Source organism: Metopolophium dirhodum, chromosome 2, assembly GCF_019925205.1.
Source record: "Metopolophium dirhodum isolate CAU chromosome 2, ASM1992520v1, whole genome shotgun sequence".
Classification (NCBI taxonomy): Eukaryota; Metazoa; Arthropoda; class Insecta; order Hemiptera; family Aphididae; genus Metopolophium; species Metopolophium dirhodum.
Window position 1 is genome coordinate 27,383,034 of NC_083561.1, and position 1,831 is coordinate 27,384,864.

Consider the following 1,831-nt stretch of genomic DNA (forward strand, 5'->3'; position numbering starts at 1 on the left):
ATATTATTATAATATCTTGCTGCACTGCATTCTCACACACACACACTCGGCAGTTGTTTTTATGTCGCAAACGTATATAATATTATAATAATCAACATTGGACACTTTTGTTCCGACAAAGTTATTATGATGTACATACGACGACGTCACGTCATAATAATAACGCGACGGTTAATTATTTAATAACGATATATTGTTATTTATTTAGGTTATATTACATCGTACGTACGGGCAGCTACATAATATTATATTTTAACAATTTATAATAATTTACGTCATATTACACACCGTCACACCCGCACGATTCGTTCACGCAAAGGACTGAGGCGGCAGACGCGTTTTTGCGCTTTTCGTCACGACCGTGTGCAGTTTCTTAATGCATACGGTGCACGTGTGTCAATTTATTCGCACGAAACCCCTTTGATTTTCTAATGGTATTTATACATATTATGTATTATAATATGAGTGTAGGTGCTGCAGCCAAGGTTTTTTCGCACTAGAAAGTTTTACGCCGAGAGACGTGTGTAGTTGCGCGAACACACTAATCACTATCGTCGTCATAATCATCCTCGTTATCGTCCCGTTAATAGGACAACACGCAGTTATTATAATATATATATATACGCACGCGTTTGTCTCGTCATTATTATACCAGCACAAAGGATTTCAAGTGTGCCTTTACCTATGTGAAGGTGCCTACTCGAACCACGTGCAGTAGTATAATAATATATTAGTATAATATATTATGTAGTCAATGCGGGACGTGCGAGCTCATATTGTGCCGACGATTGATGAATTAATTCCGAAGGAAACGAGTGTACGCTCGTATTTTAATAATATAATTACAGCGATATACGAGCAGGTGATTCGCTATCCCTAATTGTCCTGATAAGTATAATATTAACAATTTTGAAATATGTTTTTAAATAATCATCGGAGTATATTTGCATGTGAATCGTGAAAATAAATAAAATTTTTGGCACCTTACATTTTTTCAAGTGTCATATTCTGAACTAAAATATTTTTCTGACAATTTCAATGCTTAAAATGGAATTTCAAACGAGATTTTGAGTTGAAGGAACATAATTTAACTTTAGATGTGGCGAGAAAATATGATTAAACCGTAATTTGCGGGATCTGCCTAAGTACATAAAGTATATAGGTAACTCAAAAACTGCTCGTTCGAATTTGTATTTAAATAATATACCTGCATCAACATTTTCAAAATAAAACATGTGTTCAATATTAAAAATATTAAAAAGGGAGGTTCTTATTTGAAAAACTAAAGTTTGTATTGGTACCAACAGGATCTTCCTTAAGTGGTAAAAAAATCTCAAGGATTCGAAAACATGGCCTTAGATAGTGTATTTATAAAAATTCCAAAAATCAATATTTGAATATATCTATAAATTAAGCATAAAAATATGGGTGGCAAAAATATATGCTTAAAAAATCAACCTACCACAATACCTACCAATAATGGAATAAATAACTTTAATAACAATGTCAGCAATTATAATATCATGGCTGACAAACCATCTCCGCTCAAACTCGTGTTTCGTAAACAATATGATAATAATATGTATCATTTACAGATATCTATATAGTATACTAGATAGCGAACTCTCACCGTGAATTAAAGCATCAAGGTCAGGGGGGGGGGGGCAATTGTATGGTATCTCACATGATTAATTACGATTTATTTTGTACTGTATTTTATTATTTCTAAACCTGTAGTATAAAAAACAAAAAAAATATTTTATTTTAGTCATTAAAACGATGTTGTTCCTAATACATTTTGTAAAATGAATGAAATGTTTTGTCCCCCGAG